This window comes from Sphaerodactylus townsendi, linkage group LG05 (genome assembly GCF_021028975.2).
Source record: "Sphaerodactylus townsendi isolate TG3544 linkage group LG05, MPM_Stown_v2.3, whole genome shotgun sequence".
Classification (NCBI taxonomy): Eukaryota; Metazoa; Chordata; class Lepidosauria; order Squamata; family Sphaerodactylidae; genus Sphaerodactylus; species Sphaerodactylus townsendi.
The window spans coordinates 65386099-65405415 of record NC_059429.1 but is presented as its reverse complement, the minus strand read 5'-3'; the positions used below and the strand labels follow the sequence as shown (position 1 = coordinate 65405415).

The following is a 19317-nucleotide window of genomic DNA, read 5'->3' as shown; positions in this document are numbered from 1 at the left end:
CAAAGTAAAATCTTGCATTAAATTATTTAACAGTTTAAAAATTCAAAGACAAAATTTTGTATGAATGAATAATTCTATTTGGAATATTAGTCAAAGTCATGTAAAACTGAATAAATAAAACCTTACCTTTTTTTTACACCACTCACATATATAAAGATTTGGGACATTTGGCATTGAATATTTCAAGATGTGAAAGAACAGTAGACTGTCCCTCTTCTGTGTATTGCTTGTGGATGTTGTCACTCCAGGAGTTTGGTGACTGACTGGTGCAAGTGAAGAGGCTGAAATGGGAAACTTAAAACTTTGAAGTGCCCTGGGTTTCACAGAACTGTGGCTGAAAAACTTTGATCAAAGCCAGCATTTCTAAAGTTCAGGGCTGTCTTCCCAACACTATTCCACAATCTCTCTGTTTAAGCTGTACCTCACTGTGCCACAAGGAACAAGTGGACCCACCACACACAGGTGCTCACAGAGGGAACAGAGTCGTCAAAAGGAAAGAAAGACACATGCTGCATGGAAATAATTAACTGAAAATCTGTACTCTAGCTGGTTTAACTGCAAGAACTTTATTCAGATATCAACAGCTGTTTGATTCTGATGTGTTGGTGGTGCCTTCACCTTAGCAGACATTCTGTATCATTTTGAAAAGGTATGAATTGCTTTATCATTGGGAAATTGAATTGCTTTGACTGGTGCCATGGAGGAAATGTGAGAACCTAATAGAATAGGTTGAATGTTTGGTTAGATCCCTCAGGAGCCCATTTTTTCAACACATGTCACTCCCTGCTTAGATTGGCTGATAACTTGAATGTTGCAGTTGTGGATACACAGGGAATCTTGACATCTCTTCTTACAATGTATGTCTGTGTACATAAAATTGAGTTTAGCGCTTCTGTACAATGGTGGATTTTGATTGTTCCTGCTAGTTTTGCTTGCTACAGTTAGGAGAAGTGTCTTCTTTTATAAACTGATTTGCATATGTGTGTACATACTTCACTTTGTTCAAGTTTAACAGCTGATTAAGTCACACACTAAAAGACATTCAAGAATTAAAAACAACACCAAATAAAAATTTAGCTACATCAACTGTTCAGGCTTTACAAAACCATTCAGTCTAAATTTATGAGTTATCAGAAGTGGCTGGATATTTTAACAACCATTTCACAAGAAATTTCTTCCCAAGATTTTTGTGAACTCCATTTCTATGGCTTCAAGTAGCTGTATTGATAGCCCATCTTCTCCTGGTTTCTCCCAATTGCTTTGAGTTCTGCTTTCATTTCATTTTCTAAAACTGCAGATTCTTTTAAAACAAAATCCTTCTTTGGAGGAATCTGTCATCCTTTCAGGTCTTCAGTGTAGTTCTTCATCGCTCCATCTTTTGGGCTCCACCCAGACACAGGATTTGCATTCACCAATACTGCTGCTGCTGCAGGAAATGCAAATGCGACTACAATGTCAGTGGATAATTCCAATGGATAACTGATAACCCCACCCGCAATACAGTGCACTCAACCACACCTTTTCATAGTTCCACCCAAACACTTACTGATTGGTTCCCCACCCTGGGACATGGACAACATGTACTGCACTAAACTTTCCCTTCTCACTAGACACAGTGTGAAACAGACTTCTCTCTGTGATACACCTCTGAAGATGCCAGCCACAGATGCAGGTGAAACGTTAGGAACAAGATCCACCAGACCACGGCCACACAGCCCAGAAAACCCACCACAACTAGCTCCATCTTTTCTTTATTTTTCCTGTTCAGCTAATGTGTTTCTATGTTGATCTTTCAACATCTCTAACCATAGTTTAAATTTCCCTTTGTTTTCTTGAATCTTGTGGAACAGATCTCTTATTATTCCGTTTTTGTTGTCCTCTTCTATTTCTTCACCTTGGTTATTATAACAGTTATCTTTGTCTCTATGTACCAGTTGCTGGAATACTACATTTGGACTTCTGATTCTATTTCTGTCATCTTTTGTTTTTGCTTCTCCTCTATTTTTAGCAATTTTAAGATTTTCATTTGTCATCCATTAAGGCTTTTAATTTTGTTTGGCTGCATAAATAGTTGTTGCATGTTTGCATATATCAGGTTTCAAGCTACAGTTATTCCAGTTCCCATTCACTTGAACTTAGTGATGCAAATTGGTTCTGTCCATGATCTTTAAACTCCGGATCTGGCACTAGGCAGCACGTCTGCTGTCCCCCAGTGACCACTGAACAGCACGTCTGTTGTTCCCCACTAAGAACCTTCCCCCAGCCCGATGCATGTGGGAAAAACCAACACCCCGAACAGCAAGATAGTGGGAGCCATCTGGGTGCTGGCCTCTGGATGAACTCTCCTTGCTGCTCACTACCCCCCCCCCCCGCCTCCTATGGAGGCTCCCACCAAAAGGGAAGGCCTGGCATGCAGGCTCTTCCTCTCCTGAATGGATCAGTCCCCATGCGCAACCCACCAGGCTGTGATGGATGAATGTAAATAATAACAAAGTCCAACAAATAGTAGGGTAACACTACAAGGTTGAAAAATGAGGGAGGGTGGGTACGAGAAGCCGTCGTAGTTCGAGCAGAAGAGAGGCACGGTGTCAGGCCTGTGCCATTCCAGGCCTGGCAGTTTGCACATCCACACCTCAGCTGCAGATGGCCCAGCCATTATCTTTGCTCAAGGCTACGGAGGCCTCTCCCTGCTTGCAAAGTAACTAGTTCAATAGAGCTTAGCCACTCACTCTAATCTGCCTTCCAGAAGGAGTGAACTGTCTGCACAAACAATACTGTTCTTCCCATTGTCTTTTCACATGCTGATATTATGAGAATGCGAGGGTGGGGGGATGCCAGGGGTTGAACTAAACTGTAAAGTATATACCCCTCAGTTTCTGCTACCTGAACCTGGCATGACACAGTTCCAATAAAACTCTTGAAATCTTCCTGAGTTCTTGTTGATGACTGGAGTAGCAGACCCTAACACACGGGAAGGCACGGCCTGCCCTTGTAAGGCCGCAGCCCCACCCCCTCCACCTACATCATGTGCTTGCACTGGCAGCAGAATGGCCCATCTTGCTGGGCTAGACACTGGCGCCGAGCTTGCCCTACCTGCTCCTAGGCAGCAATGGGGGGGTGGCCAAGGTAATTCTCAGCCCCGCTTTCCTGGGACCAGGTTACTTTTGAAGTGTCAGTGTTGCAGTGATTTTTTGGAGGAAGATGTAAGAATAGCTTTTTAAAAGATGTAAGAATAGCTTTTTTAAAAAGAAGCCTTTCCAAATCATGTACCTTAAAAAGAAACCTCTCTCCATGTGCATTTTGAGGTGGAGCATCCTTGTAAAGGTCTCCGCCATGTGCCTTCATGTTATGCGTATGACTTCTGCTATTTGTTAAAATAACTGTGTGACTGTCTTCCACATAATGTTTGTCTTACTTGATTTGGTTATGAAATAGGAAAATGACAAATAGTTCCTGGAAAATTCAGAGTCGTTCAGCAGTAATTTGGTAACAGTTTATGTCCTTAATGAACCTCAAATTAGTCATTGCCTTTTGGATACTTGTAAATGATAAGAATATATCCTATGAATTACAGCGACTGAATTATATTTGTGGCAGTGGCTGAAGTTATCAGGCAAGCTTTTCTGCTTCTTACCTCTTGTTTTCATTTTAATCTTGTCTCCTCATTGTATAAATCCTGCTTTTCTTTATCTCTTTGACAACACAGAAGACTAACATAGGAACAGGGGAAAGATATTCAGTTTGAGGACTTGTATTCAAAATATAATGCCAACAGTTTTTTTTTATGGCTGGAACTAGGTCACCCAAGGGGTGACTATGTAAGAGCATCATCACCTAGGTAATATATCTTGTTGCCATGGTGACCCTAAAGTGTGCATCAGTCAACATCTTTTCAAAATTTTGACAGCTGAGTGAGATGGAAGGTTTTAATGAGGACAGACACTTGGTTAGTTTCAATAGCCAAATACTCTGAAAATACTTTCCCACCTTGTTAATGTTTCTAGAATGTATTTTAATAATTTAGACTCTTTCTGTGCAGTTTCTGACACTTCAAAGCAAGACAGTTGAAGTGTAACAGTGCTGAACTGATTCCTTATTTGATATGGCTCTCCTGGCCATGAAACTCATGGGGTTATGATGAGGCATTGGCTGGTCTGTTGTATTAATTCCGGAATAGTTATTATGTTGGTACAGAGGAAGCTCTCTCTCTCCATTGCTTTTTGAGATGGGTGATGTGGCTGTGTATACTAGCAGGGCAGACATCGCCATAGTTTTCACATTGGTGTTTACAGCTGCAGATATACTTGTTGCATTTGTGTGCAACTATGAAACTGGCACTGAAACCGCTTTTTCACAAGGGAAGACTTTGAGTTGGGTTTGAAAGTCACATTTTGATGTGTGATTATTAAATTAATCAATTTTTTACTTTAACTTTGTTTTCTGGGATGGTTTGTAATCTGTAGACAATTTCCTGGTGCTCTCGGGAACTAGCAGCTGGGCTGTTTCCTGTACTCCTATTTCTCTTCATTGGATTCTTCTCTTCTAAGATGGCAAAAACATTAAACTATTCTGGATGACAAAGTGAGAATTCTGAATAAAATATAGAAAGCCAGCTAAACAAGAGCCCATTATTTTAATAATATGAAAATCAGGGGTATTGGATAACAATATTTCTCAGAAGCTCGACAATATTTTTTATGAGTAATGATAATTTGCACGGCCATAACATGTCCATTGAACATATAAAGCCAGTTGTGTTGCTTCCACAGAATCTCAAGATTCTAAGCATTATGATTCTCCAGCCTTACTGAAAAAACCTATCTTTAAGGGGAAGATTTAGCTTTACTGGTGAATGTTGGTTGAATTGTGTCAGGAGGAGGAAGACCTTAGAAGTTTCTATAACAGGGGTAGGGAACCTGCGGCTCTCCAGATGTTCAGGAACTACAATTCCCATCAGCCCCTACCAGCATGGCCAATTGGCCATGCTGACAGAGGCTGATGGGAATTGTAGTTCCTGAACATCTGGAGAGCCGCAGGTTCCCTACCCCTGTTCTATAAGAAGCAAAGAGCAATAGCTGTAATGAGGCACAGTAAATAATAACGCTTTTCTACACCTAGCATGTTGATTCATGTATACAGTCTCTAAGAAGGATTCATGCTTAAACAAGACTGCTCAACCAGTAACTGAAGCAGAGATTCTGGCCTTTATGTCGTCCTGAGTGTGTGGATGTGCATTTAGCCTGTGTTTTTACATTAGTGTGGGCTCAAAGTGTCTTATGATGTCAAAAAAATCAAAACCAGAAAATCATCAGTTCATTCCTTGAAGTTTAACTTCATGTAGCCTCATTTTAAATAAGAGTTTTGATGAAATCCATAGCATCATAGAGTTGAAAGAGACCACAAGGGCCATCCAGTCCAACCCTCCACCATGCAGGAATACACTATCAAAGCAATCCCGACAGATAGCCATCCAGCCTCTGCTTAAAAACCTCCAAAGAATGAGACTCCACAACTCTTTGAGGCAGTGAATTCCACTGTTGAACAGCCTTGATGGTCAGGAAGTTCTTCCTAATGTTTAGGTGGAATCTCTTTTCCTGCACATTGAATCCATTACTCCGTGTCCTAGTCTCTAAGGCAGCAGAAAACAAGCTTGCTCCCTCTTCGACATGGCATCCCTTCAAATATTTAAACGCAGCTATCATGTCTCCCCTTAACCTTCACTTCTCCAGACTAAACATCCCTAGCTCCCTAAGCCTCTCCTCAGTGGGGGCAAGCATGGACTCCAGACCTTTTAACACCATTTTTTGTTGCCCTTCTCTGGACCCGTTGCCTAGCTTGTCCAATAACCTCCTTCTTTGAATTGCAGAAAAAACAGTGCCCCGAACTGTACCCAATATTCCAGGTGAGGTCTAACCAATGCAGAAGAGAGAGGTACAATTACATCCCTCAATCTTGACACTATAGATGCCGCTTAAAATCGGGTTGGCTTGCTTGGTCGCCGCATTGTCTGTTGACTCATCATCACACTGTTGACTCATGTTTAGGTTATGGTCTACTAAGACTCCCAGAACCTTTTCACATGTGGTGTTGTCAAGCCAGGTGTCACCCATCTTATATCTGTGCATTTCATTTTTTTTTTTGCCTAAGTGTAGTATCTTACATTTATCTCTGTTGAAATTCATTTTGTTTGTTTTGGCCCAACTCTCTAATCTGTCCAGGTCATTTTGAAGTCTGACTCTGTCCTCTGGGGTATTAACTACTCCTCCTATTTTGGTGTCATCTGCAAATTTGATTATCATGCCTTCTATTCCATCATCAAAGTAGTTGATAAAAATATTGAATAGCACTGGGCCCAGGACAGAACCCTGTGGCACCCCACAAGTCACTTCTCTCCAGGATGAAAATGCCATTAATGAGCACCCTTTGAGTTCAGTCAGACAGCCAATTAGAAATCCATCTAATAGTAACAATGTCTAGTCCACATTTCACTAGCTTACTTGCGAGACTATTATGGGGCACCTTGTCAAAAGCTTTACTAAAATCAAGGTTTCCTATGTCCACAGCATTCCCTTCATCTACCAAGCTTGTCACTCTATCAAAAGAGAGAGAGAGAGAGAGAGAGAGAGAGAGAGAGAGAGAGAGAGAGAGAGAGAGAGAGAGAGAGAGAGAGAGAAGATTGGTCTGGCATTACTTGTTTTTCAGAAACCCATGCTGACTTTTTGTGATCACAGTATTCCCTTCTAAGTGCTGGCAGATCATCTGTCTAATGATCTGTTCCAGAATCTTCCATGGTATTGATGTCAGGCTGACTGGACAGTAATTATTAGGGTCTTCGTTTTTCCCCTTTTTGTAGATGGGGATAACATTAGCCCTCCTCCAGTCCACTGGGACTTCTCCTGTTCTCCAGTACTTCTCAAAGATTATAGCAAGTGGTTCTGAGATTAGTCAGTTCTTTTAATACCCTGGGATGTAGCTCATCAGGCCCTGTAGATTTGAATTCATTTAAGTAGCCAGGTATTCCTGCACTACCTCTTTCTTTATTTTGTGTTGAATTTCTCCTACTGTATTTTCTGTTTCATTTTCTCCTGGATGAGCACCATTTCCTTTTTGGGAAAAGACTGAGGCCAAGAAGATGTTGAGTAGTTCTGCCTTTTCTCCATTCCCTGTTAGTATTTTGCCATCTCCTCCATGCAGTGATTCTATCCTATCATTTTTCTTCCTTTTGCTATGGACATTACTAAAAAAGCCTTTTTTGGTGTTGTTTTTAACCCCTCTAGTAAGCCTCAGCTCACTGTGAGCTGTAGCTTTTCTGACTTTCTCCCTAATATATCCTGGTTATTTGTTTGAATTCCTCTTTGGTGGTTTTCCCCCTTTTCCATTTTTTGCACATAATCGGAAGAGAGGAGAAATTACCAAAGAAGAATCCACCCTCAGTTTCATGTGGGAAATGGAAATACTCTGTGATAGCCTGCAACAGTTTCCTTATGCTCCCACATTTTCTCATATGTACATGGTTTTTTTATTTAAATGCTTGAAGATACAATTGCTGAGTTTACAACTGCGCAAGTAACACAAAGATGGCAATTCGGTATGTTGCTAACACTAACCAGGTGGCAACTGTTGTCTGATTCCCAGCGGCCTGAGCACAGATTTGACAGAGGAACCTCGAATACTGTCTTCCTGGAATGCTCCTTGGGAACTTGTAACTTCAGGTATCTAATACCTAAGTTGATTCCAAACAGGATTTAGATATAAGAGAGACCTAAACTCTCAAGTATACTCAGCTGTAAAAAATTTTTTACATGCTTCCTGAATTATGCAGTAGAAAAATTTGGGGGATAATTCCTCAGCTGTACTTTGCTATTGTGATTCCTAAACATGGGTCAAATCTGCTCAGCTGTTCTTGTATCTTTCCTTGTTTTTCCCCTGGTGCTTTATTATGTTTTACCTAGTGCAGAAAGGCATAGATTATGAAGGAGACTGTATCCATTTGTGAATTACAAGGCAAAACAAAGCAAAACTCCTAATTCATATCAGGCTATTGTGCAATACTGCTGTGTCACTGTGGTGAAGTGGGGTAATGGGCAACTTTATGAAGACCTATAAAGGTGGAAGAGAAGGAATATCTCTTCCTGTTGGGTAGGCATCTCTGCCTGATCAGGCAATTATGTGCCTCCTCATTCACATATATGGTGAAAGGTGGCTGTCTTTTTAATGTGAAAATTATCGTGGGTTACTTAAGTCCTCCCCCTTACTTCTCTGTACTGGTTTTTTTAAGGAACTTCTCTTCCTGGCCTAGCTGTTTCAAGGAATGGGGCTGAAAAGAAACATGCTTTAAGCAGAGGTGGGCAAGTTATGGCTTGTAGGCCACACCTGGTGTGTGGGAGCATTTCTTCTATCCCAGAAGTGACCTGCTTAATTTTATTATTAGTTATTCTGGAATCTGGTTGTATGGTTGTATGGTTTAGGGAAGTTCTACCAGACTCCTGAATTAGATAAAGAGGTAAGAAGAAAATGAAACTGACAGGGAATGCTTCCAATCTGCAGAGTAAAAACAAATCTTGTGACAATTAAGAATTTTCCTGATCAATTCTTTAGTTGTATTTTCTAAATAATCTAGAAAATACAATCCTTTTATCTGGGATTTGATAGCCTGTTGTAAGCTCAGAGGTATGTTCTGTGTATGTGTGTAAAGTGCCATCAAGTTGCACCCAATTTATGGTGACCTTATAGGGTTTTCAAAGCAAGTGTTTAAGCTGAGGGAGTTTGTTATTGCCTTCTTCTACAAAGTCTTCCTTCTCATCCAAATACCAGCCTTCTTAGCTTCTGAGAATCATAGAGTTGCCATCAAGCAGTGGTGTACCTAGGGCCATCAAGCAGTGGCATACCTAGGCAAACTGGATCCCTGGGCAAAACCTGAGTTTGATGCCCCCCCCAATGGGCGGCCACCCTCCCCCACTGTGACCAAATAATGATTTTTTCCACCAGGTTGTTTCAAAGTCACCATCACATTATAGAACATTCCCCAACTCACAAATCTGAACACAGCAATGGGCCATGCCTCACAGCAGAAATAAATTTTTTGAAAACATTTTCAAAATGCTTTCAAAAAGTTTTATTACTGCTATGAAAACATTTTATGGTGTTGTATCCAGTCCCCCCAATCGGGGGGAAACAGCATCACTTTCAATGTTATTTAAACTGGGGACCCCAGATTCTCCATTTAAGGTGGATTTAAAAGGAGAATCTGGGCTCCCTAGTTTAAACAAGTGATGCTGGAATCCACCCCCAAACAGCATCATTATCAATGGTGTTTAAACTAGGGAGCCCAGATTCTCCTTTTAAAGCCACCTTAAAGGGAGAATCCAGGGTCCCCAGTTTAAACAACATTGAAAGTGATGCTATTTTGGGGTGGATTCTCCCCCACCCTGAAACAGCATCACTTTCAACGTTTAAACTGGGGACCTCAGATTCTCCCTTTAAATCCATGCCGAAGGATGTGGATTTAATAATAATAATAACCTTTATTAGGCATTGAGAGAATAAAAGAAAGAAAGAAAACAAGCATTGGCAGGAAGGGAGTGGATTTAAAAGGGCCTGGGGAAATTTAGGGGGTGCCTGATATCAGGGGTGCAATTATTAAGATAGCAGCACCAAAATTTCAGAGTATCTTCATGAGCTCCTACTGATGATACCACCCAGGTTTGGTGAAGTTTGGTTCAGGGGGTCCAAAGTCATGGACCCTCAAAGGTGTAGCCCCCATCACCTGAAAGATGACCCTCCAGCCTCTGTTTAAAATCCTCCAAAGAAGGAGACTCCATCACACTCCAAGCCAGTGTATTCCACTGACAAACAGCCCTTAGGAAGTTCTTCTTAATATTTAGCTGAAATCTCGTTTCCTGTACCTTGAATCCATTACTCCTTGCCCTAGTCTCTAGAACAGCAGAAAACAAACTTGCTCCCTCTTCAACATGACATCCTTTCAAATATTTAAATATGGCTATCATGTCACCTTATAACCTTCCCTTTTCCAGGCTAAACATATCTAGCTCCCTAAACTGCTCCTAATAGGGCATGGAATCTAGACCTTTTACCATATTGATCGCCCTCTTCTGGACTCATTTCACCTTGTCAATATCCTTCTTGAATTGTGGTGACCAGATCTGGACACAGTATTTCAAGTGAGGTCTGACCAGATCAGGCTATGTATGCACTGAGTAGCTTTTTTTAAAAAAAAATTGGGACCATTTAATATAACCTCTAGACCTGATGCATGCAACCAATCTGCTGTTCAATGACTATACCAAATTAACCATGTAGCCAAGGAATCCCAAAGGACATGCTGGACATAGCACACTGTGTGAGGTTACTTGCCATGCAGATTTGCTTAGCTTTAGCACACCACTGCACATTACCCTTTCTTCTTTTTGAGTAGCTGCCATGTGACCACTTGTCTGAATGAATCTGTCCTTTGGGATTCCTTGGCTTACATGACTGTTGTATACAAATGTCAAGCCCAACGAATGACTTTTGCATTTTTTATTCTCATTTGCCTTCTTTTATTTTCTGCCCCTTCAGTAAGATGCAAACATCTGCATGCTGCCTTTACTAGGCAGGGAAAATAGTTGAAATTAACCTTGAGCAAAATAAGCCTTCTCCTGTACACAACAATGTCGGGCGTGTGGGGGGACGGAACTATGCATAAATATCCATTTTCTGCAGTGACACAGACGTACTGTGACTTTTTATGAACCTTGCACCATGAATATTAAGTTACCACCCTACACTTTCAGAGACTGCTGTCCTAAAACCTCAAATTCTTGAAATTAAGACAGAGACCCAATACAATAGCTAGTTTTGTTATAAATGCAGAGTTCTCTCCTGCAGTATGCTCTATAACATTTTGTCTGCTGGTTTTTATGTCTCTTTTGCAGAGACATGCAGTGACTTCAAAAATTACTGACTATCTCCAGCTTCGCTACACCAGATTTCAATGGGTTTACTATCAAAGACTTCTTTTCTTTCTAATCACACCCCATGTTAAGTTCTGATCTTATTCTCCAAGCAGGATGTGTTAACTTTAAGAGAAGGTAATTGATTAATGGCAAAGATCCTGTCTAACACAGCCTTCTCATAAAAAAAAATTCCTGTAGGAGACTGGAGCAATTAGAATCTGTCCCTTAATTCCTTTTTATGTAGCTAAATATATTGAAAAGAGGGTAATTTAATATGGCAACAAAGGTGATTTCAAGTTTCTGTCTTCATTATGTTAAATGGTCTTCATTTTAAAGCCTAATTTCCAGAGCTGAGGCATTTTGCTGTAGCTCAGGATTCCTTGTTCGCTGAGGAGGGGAGGATTCAACTTCCACCGCCAGCTTGGCCTTAATTATACAGCTTGTCTAGTTAACAGCTTGTCACTTTTTCTCTCTCTTATTGTTCATATTGAATAGTCATTTATTAGTGTCATTAGCTTTCCTTTCCTGAAGGGCAAGTAAACAAAAACCTGGCTTCCGCAAACTGATCAAAACCTCTGTTAGAATTAATTCTCAGCAAAGGAAAATTAGCATTTTTGCACTGCTACCATTTTTATTCCTAGGCGTACATTTCTTTTTACATTTTGAGCATCCTGGAGCTATAAAACTGCCTAGCTCACCTAGCTTGCTATTCAAATTTCATCTAGGCCAAAATGTTCAGAATGGATTGGCAGCAATGTTCACTTGTGGGGGGCGGGGGTAGGATCATTGAATGAAAGCTTTACATGCTACTGTGTGAGTGTATTACCCCTAAAGCGGGAACACTAGATCACTGAACAAGCATGAACATTTATGTGGCATGGAAGAAACCCATATTGACAGTGCAGTCTGTGACTGTTGTACTTGCTATACAATGAGAGGCAACTCTGAGGTTCAACCCTTCCCCAAGAGGTTTTTCACCAATTAAGATTTTTATGTAAATAAATGGCTCATAGGCTTCAGTTTCAAAGAAAGAAGGGGAGCAAGAAGCAGATGAGAACATAGTTAAGAAAAGATTGGGGACCTAGTCTTATTACAGAGTTTCCAGTCTTACAGTATTGGGTAATGTATATGTGTGTGGGGTAGCAGAAGATTGAAGTCCTTCTGAGAAGCATCATGCCAGGCAAAAATGCTATTCAGATTAAAGGCTGACCCTGAGCTTCTATCCTTGGGAAGGTGACTGTATGGTCAGGGGAGCCTTGGGCAAGTTTGTTTAGGAATCTGACCCATGTCCCCTTTATAGGGCTTTGAAGTACAAGACCAGAACCTTGAATTGCACCCAAAAATGAACTGGAAGTCAGTGTAGATGGGCCAAGACTGAAGTGATATAGTCCTTACAAGCAGAAGAGCTGGTTTTTATACCCTGCTTTCCTCTATCTTTAAGGAGTCTCAGGATGGCTTACAGTCACCTTCCCTTCCTCTCCCCACAACAGACACCTTGTGAGGCAGGAGAGGCTGACAGTTCTGACAGGACTGTGACTGGCCAAGGTCACCCAGCAGGCTTCATGTAGCAGATTTCCAGATTACGGTCTGTCGCTCTTAACCACTCCAGTCAGCATCATGGTTGCAGCATTCTAAACCAGTTGAAATTTCTGAACACTTTTCAAGGGCAACCCCCCCCCCCCCCAATACAACACATTGCAATATGCTACTCTAGATATAACCAGGACATGTATTATAGGGGCCAGATCTTTTCTGACCAGGAAAGGTTACATATGGCTAATGAATTGAAGCTAGTAAAAGGCATTCTTTGCTTTAGTTGCCACCTGCTTTTCCAGCAGTAGGCCTGGGTCCAAGAACACCACCAGACTGCACATCTGCTCCTTCAAGGGGAGTGCAACTTAAATTCTGGGTCAGACCATCCACCCACCAGTAGTACTTCCATCTTGTCTGAATTAATCTTAGCCCAAATCCACAGCAAAACTGCCTCCAGGCAATGATTGAGTGTTTCTACATCTTCCCTGGGATCAGCTGGAAGTATGAGATAGAGTTGAATGTCAGCTGCATATTGGTGACAGTCCAGCCCAAATCACTGGATCACCTCACTGAGAAATCTGTAGGTGTTAAAGAACAAAAGGGACAAGATGGAACTTTATGGGATCCTTAGGCCAAAGATCAAGGGGCTGAACAACAGTCTCCTAGCACCGCCTGCTGAAATCTGTCTCCCCTCCCAGATAGGACCACAACTACTGTGGAGTGGGGCCTCCCAATCCAGATAGACAGCCTAGAAAGATGCCATGATCCATGGTATTGAAAGCTGCTGAAAGATCCAGTAGAATCAACAGAGTTGCTCTCTCTCTCTCAGCGTAAGTCGTTCACCAGGGCAACCAAATCAGTTTCAGTCCCGTGACCAGGCCTGAAATTACATTGGAAGGAATCTAAAAAATGTGCCTTATCCAGGAAGGCTTGAAGTTGTCTGGCCAAATAGATTTGCTAATTATGAAATTAGTATCACTAGTTATGCAAACATGAAATAAATTAACTTGTCCTAAAATGTTACCAAAATACAAGGTACATGTTTGAATAATTAGAAAGTTATAGGCAACAGTTCATTTCCCAAACCTGACCTTTAAAAACACTGATTACATATGCGCAACCGCATTGTTTCCCAAGGGAAAGCAGCAACCAGGAAATTATCTCAGAGTCATATTCTCTCTAGGAGCAAGCACCAGTAAGCCTGTGACTCCCAGGCACTAAAGTCCTGCCTTTAAATAAAGAAACATACCTGCAGTGGGACAAAAGGGTAACAGTGAGATAACTGGTACCTTCAAGGCAGGTATGTGAGAAGCCCATCAGGGCTGAACAAAATTCATATCATATCATACAACCTGAGTGACACAATCACATCTCTGATTCTGCCTAATAACAAAGGAGAGAAAACAATGGAAAACAGAAAAGGCACAACTGCTTCCTGGAAAAGGTAGGGTGTGTGTGTGTGAGAGAGAATGAGAGATAAAATCTCCTGCAAAGTGAAATGAATCCATAACATGGACAACTTTGTTGACTTCCCAAATAGGATTCTAATGTTAAGCAGCAGCATGGGAGCTTCCACAGGGCATCTTTCCCCATAATTTATTGACCCTGTCCTCTGGCAGCAACCCCCACCCCACTAGTGCTTTTTCATTTTTTTTGTTAAACAGGCAGTTGAATGTTGTTATATCAACAGAACATTATAACAGTATATCTAACAGGTGGTCTGAATTCCTAGCTTGCTTTTTAAAAAGTGAGACTGTAGACCTTTTTGTTGCAAAGATAATTTGCCCTTATCACTTGAACAAACAGTATTAGATACAGAGAACCTGTCACACATATAGATACCACAATATTCAGTTGCCAATTAAAATTAAAACAAAAAAACATCAACAGCCTTGTAGAGAAGATGGCTGCTGTGTGATGGAGCCTGGGAAAATCTATACTTTCAACCCTCATAGCAGCCATCTAGGCTTTGCTGCAGTCTTTCCTAAAACTTCATAGTAAAGAACGTTTGGTACAGATCAGGCAAATCCAGGGAAAACCCAGTTGGTGGATGAATATGATATGATGCTATGGGGAAGCAGGCATCGACAGCATCAGACCTGAGGTAAATAACCTGTGTGGCCTTGGTTACAGGAACACACTTTGAAGAGGAGAGACTGATTTGTTGTAATTGACTTTAGGGGATGATGATCTGAATGAGTACTAGTTTTGTTCAACAAGTAAAACATGAGGGCTAATAGTGCACATGATACAACTACCCTGTGACAGTTGAATGGGTACATGATGGCTTGTACCTGTTTCACTACAGACACAACTTGCCAGCCATATCACATTTAGCACCCTATTGTTATCATGTATTTATTCCATCTATATATCAGCACCTTAAAATGCTGATATGGTTAAAATGGTTGTGTGGATAGTCCTTTAGCCTTCTAAAATAATTCTGATGGTTATTGTGTGACCAGCTAATTCTGATGGTCATTGTGTGACCAGCTAATTCTGATGGTCATTGTATGACCAGCTAAGATGGCAGTGCAGAATCTATCAATACAGTCAAGCTTGTGATAGGTTTATCACTACTTTTTAAAAGGGCCTTCTGCAAATGCCATTTCATGCAGGAAACTGATCACTTTAATTGGAACTTGAACTTTACTTCTGTTTCCCATGAAATATGGTACATTATCTGTATTTTAAAACTACGATGAAAGTTTCCTAGGACACCTTTTATTTCACAATAACCCAGGTTCCATAGAACTCTATATAAGAGAAAGCATGCAATGCGATTTTTATTCAGAAACAAAGAGAACTTTGTACTGAATCATCTTCTTCCATTTGATTAGCGTTTTCACTAGAAATGCTAAGGAGAGAAAAGAGAACCAAAAATAACTTCCATTCAACCCTGTGTGTTGAAAGTGTTTGTCAGTCAGAGTACTCTTCAACTGTTCTTCAAGGTTGAAGTATCTCAAATTGAAGACTTAAAGGCCTGCGTGTGAACTCACTTTAGCGGCATTCTGTTCCAGTTGGAGAATCTAGGCCACATTTGCATGCCCTTTATACTGACTTCTGGTTACCTAAACCACTGAGCCAGTCTCTTTATCTAAACTAGTTCCAGGAAGCATACCTGGGGGCTTTCAGGAGCGACGTGATAATGAATCTGGTTTACAGACCCATCTAAGCAGCTGACTGTAGCACCATTGCTGTGCCACCCCGCTCCTCCCAGAGAGGCTTCCCGGCAGAGTGGGAAGGCTTGCAAAGAGAAAAAGCCTCCCTGCCACTGAGAAGTCTCTATGGGACTCTATAGACCAGTGGTGGTGAATCTATGGCACTCCAGATGTTTGTGGACTACAATTCCCATCAGCCCCTGCCAGCATGGCAAATTGGCCATGCTGGCAGGGGCTGATGGGAATTGTAGCTCATGAACACCTGGAGTGCCATAGGTTCGCCACCACTGCTATAGACTTACACCTCCTTTTCGGTGGCTTAAGGCTAAGCTAACTACTGCCAGCATAAGACAGCAAATGACTGGGAGGGAGCTGACTAAAGTTGGCTCCTCCCCCAGCCACACCCCAGACTGCTGCAGCATCCCACTCCACACATCACTGCTGGGGAGGGCACCAGATACATGCAGGCAACTTTGCCCTTCTGCCATGGTAAGTGCCCTGGGAGGGCAAATCTGCCATAGTGGCCGTGCACGGAATCCAATGGGCGGATTCAGCCCCCCCTTTGATTGGGGCTGTTAGTCCCATTTGAAATGTTTTTCGAGTTTCCTTGTTTTATAGTTTTTATTATATGCCAAAAACCTGATTACTGAAAAAAAATTTTAATGAGATTTCTGAATTTGTATCCCCATCTGAACAGTGTTCCTGTCTCTGTCCCAATGAAGAAAATAGTGGTTTGCTTATAGTTTCTTACAGCCCAATGAATGAGGACAGATGCTTGTAATGATTCTTATTTTCTTGCTGAGTTGCATTTGCTTTGGTTTCACATCTTGCTTTGCTTTGGTTTCACATCTTTTAAATGTGAAAAGGCCATAGTTGGGTCTTACCTATTTCTGTCCTGAGGAAATGCAGCAAAATATTTAGGAATGAAGTGCTACAGAGACACATTGCTTGCATGACATCAGAGTTTGGGGTGAAAGGGATGCAAGGTTTGGGGCCTTACTGTTTTCTACCTTTCCATGGCCAAACCTTCAGTTAAATATAGATCTCATTTGTTCAGAGACATAGAAACTGACTAAAATTGGATTGTGGGTATGAATTAAGAAGCTACCAGCTACATGCAGTCAAAACAGACACATCATTCAGTCTGTGGAATTTTTGTGGCATGTCTGTTTGGTTAATTACCAGCTAAAACAGCTCACTTCCACATTGCACTCAGCAACTGGAAAGAAGCTGGAAATGATTTTGGTGCATGACGCTGAGATTTATTGAATTTGGGAAATACATTGCTGTATTTTTGCTAACCCAAAGTTGGAAATGGTTCTGGAATCTCTTATATCAGTAGCTATGGAAACAGTGCACTCCTGGAAGTACTAAGTTAAAAAAAATCTGACTGAAAAGAGGGCTCCAGAAAGATGGAAATGCTTCCAATGGAGACTTTCCCCTCCCCCATCTTTCTGTTACTATACTGGAAGGTTAATTTCAAGCTGCTACAATGAGGAACTTACAGTGCCTGTGTGTGAAGCAGTTATTGCTAGGTCAAGAAGAAGAAAGTTTAGATACAAAATTCAAGAGTAGGATCTGTTGAATTATTCATCTTATGTGCAACAGTAATGGCTACAAAAGGAAATTCTTTGCTCAGAATCTGGATATGTAAAGATGACAGCCAAGTGATCTAGCACTCTTTTTCTGCAATCACTTAAATGGAGAAATCAAAGCCTGCAATCCTGTGCAACATTAGGGCATTTTACTGTAAATGAAATCAGTGGCCTGGCCTAACTTATACAGGATTGTAGCCAATCAAATTGCTTTGGTATTTTGAGCGGGGTGGTGGTTAATGTATTTAAAGGAGTTTAACAGAGAAACACAGGAACAATTTTCAGAAAGAAAAAATGAATGATTTGTATATTAGGGATGATTTTTGTCTTCATAGAAATCCTTCATAGTGCAGATGGCAGAGAAAGGGAAAATGGTTTAAGGCTAGTAATCTGATCCATTCTGAGGAGATGGGTCATCCAGAAAGGTCACATCTGCAATATCTGTTACGGACACTGCATTTCATTTCAATAAATACTTTTACGTGTCAAAAAACAGTTTATTGAATTTGCAAACTTTTTAAAAAAGCAACATTTTAATATTTTCCTTAAGTTCAAGTGCAAAACATAAGAAGCCAATAAAACCATACTACACTGTACGTATCAGCCTGAAAGAACACATATGATTTATTTTTAATTGATTTTTATTTATTTTGGATTTTTAGGCTGCCCATTCCCGAAAGGGCTCAGGGCGGCATACATCAAAACACACAATAAAATACATTCCAACTTAAATACATTTAAACCCAATAAAACATAATGACAATAACAGTAAAACACGTTAAAAACTTTTTAAACTTTAAAAACCAAGATGGCTGCTTCTCAGTCTAGACTCACAGGAGGCCATGATAAAACTTGATGGTTTAACCCAGCTGGCATGATGGAAAGGCCTTGGCGGAACAGCTCTGTCTTGCAGGCCCTGTGGAACTCATCTAGATCCCGCAAGGCCCAGATCTCTGGAAGAAGCTTGTTCCACCAGGTTGGGGCCAGGACTGAAAAAGCCGTGACCCTCGTGGAGTCCAGCCGGGGAACTTTCAGGCCAGGGATTCCCTGATGATTCACCTCTGATGAACCGAGGGACTTAGTCAGGTAATATGGAGAGAGGTGGTCCCTCAGGTACGTAGGTCCAAGACCACTCAAGGTTAAAGGTTAAAACCAAAACCTTGAAAATGGCCCCCGTGGGTGGGCCAAAATTTGCTCGACGCCTAGATGGGGGGGGAGTTTTGTTGATCCAGGCCTTAATGACGCAGTGGTCTGACCGTGGCACTCGACTAATCAAGGATGAGACCACTTGCACACCTATCACAAAGATCAGGTCAAGTGTGTGGCCTTTCTTGTGAGTGGGAGTCCCTTTGTTAACAAGGGAGAGGCCCAGCGCTGCTGTAAGGAATTCCAAAGAGCAGAAATAAAAAGGCTTTTTGATTATACCCCCCACCACCACCCCCCCCCCCCCCACCCCCCCCCCCCCCCCCCCCCCCCCCCCCCCCCCCCCCCCCCCCCCCCCCCCCCCCCCCCCCCCACCCCCCCCCCCCCCCACCCCCCACCCCCCCCCCACCCACCCCCCCCCCCACCCCACCCACCACCCCCCCCCCCCCACCCCCCCCCCCCCCCAACCCCCCCTGCCCCCCCACCCCCCCCCCCCCCCCCCCCCCCCCCCCCCCACCCCCCCCCCCCCCCACCCCCCCCCCCCCCCACCCCCCCCCCCCCCCACCCCCCCCCCCCCCCACCCCCCCCCCCCCCCACCCCCCCCCCCCCCCACCCCCCCCCCCCCCCACCCCCCCCCCCCCCCACCCCCCCCCCCCCCCACCCCCCCCCCCCCCCACCCCCCCCCCCCCCCACCCCCCCCCCCCCCCACCCCCCCCCCCCCCCACCCCCCCCCCCCCCCACCCCCCCCCCCCCCCACCCCCCCCCCCCCCCACCCCCCCCCCCCCCCACCCCCCCCCCCCCCCACCCCCCCCCCCCCCCACCCCCCCCCCCCCCCACCCCCCCCCCCCCCCACCCCCCCCCCCCCCCACCCCCCCCCCCCCCCACCCCCCCCCCCCCCCACCCCCCCCCCCCCCCACCCCCCCCCCCCCC

At 43.0% G+C, this 19317-nt stretch overlaps 1 protein-coding gene across 4 annotated transcripts in view; it reads left to right on the top strand.

The window, feature by feature from the left end:
- The window catches only part of ACOT11 (acyl-CoA thioesterase 11), a 156039-nt gene that overhangs the window by 89938 nt on the left and 46784 nt on the right, over positions 1-19317 (top strand). The window lies entirely within an intron of this gene.